The sequence below is a fragment of the Halyomorpha halys genome, unplaced genomic scaffold (genome assembly GCF_000696795.3).
Source record: "Halyomorpha halys isolate HHAL.00 unplaced genomic scaffold, Hhal_1.1 Scaffold11.1, whole genome shotgun sequence".
Classification (NCBI taxonomy): Eukaryota; Metazoa; Arthropoda; class Insecta; order Hemiptera; family Pentatomidae; genus Halyomorpha; species Halyomorpha halys.
Window position 1 is genome coordinate 818,419 of NW_027111958.1, and position 1,264 is coordinate 819,682.

A 1,264-nucleotide genomic window follows, 5' to 3' on the forward strand; every position below is an offset into this window, starting at 1 on the left:
CTTTATTTTATCTTCATATTTAATTACCTATACATGTGTTTTTTCCCACTTCTTTCATTACTTTATTTTAAATAATTTTTATTTTGCACACGTATTTACTAACTAGATTTTTGCATGTATTATAATATTTGTTCTTTCCTCTTACTTAATTTTAATACTACTTTCCTCATACAGCCTTTATCTTCTAATAATACTTAAACTGTTTTTGTTTTTCAACACTATTTATGTATCTATAATGCTAGTTATTTTCTAATCATTTTGTATATCCTTTTATTCCTTGGTTTTTATCTTGTTTTTGTTCTTAGCCCTGATGACTCTCTACACCATTGTAATGGTTATATATTATTTAAAAAGTTCCCAGGTCTAGCACATAGGAATGAATGTGAATCGCTTAGCATTATTACTTATTCACTTCAGATGATTGTAACATGTTTAAAATTTTAATATATAATAACCAATATCGATTCGGTTCTTTTATTTATAACTAATATAATTTTAAAAGAAATAGATTTTTAAGTGCCTAGGTATTCTGGCTGTGATATTTATTTCTGGAGAAGTTTGTCGGGGGGTGCGGTCAGCAAAGAACAACATAAATAAACAAAACTATATTTATTTATTTAGAATAAATAAATATAGTTTTGTTTATTTATGTTGTTCTTTGTTGACCGAACTCCCCGACAAACTTCTCCAATCATTAATCTACCGTCAACTATCTACACCTCGATATTTATTTCTCCTTTATTTTCATAAAACAACACAAATTCACAATTAATTTATTAGTATTTTAAATTGAATATAAGAAATCTATATCTTCTGTTGAGAATATGATTTTTTTTTCTTAACTATATTAATAAGTAATTAATTTGGAAATATTTATTTAACAAATTCATTAGTTCTTAGTTTTATTTTGTACTATCAATAGATAATTTTTAAGTGATTGTAAATAGCTTTGTTATTTTAATAAATTATTTTTTTATTACACTATTTTATGATTTATTTTTTATATTGCCTTCTTTCCAAAAAAAGCAATTTAATGTTGTATCTTTTTATTTTTATAGATGCTAAATTAACTAATATTATCTGTTTTATTATTTTAGTAATAGCATGGGCCAGATCTTCATTTATCTAAAAATAGCAAATATTTAATTTTCAGATTACAAAAAATGTGGAATATTTATTAAGAACAGGATCTATTTATTAACATTTTTTAATGCATGAAACTCCACAAATGATACGATGCATCAAACTTACACCTTACTATATA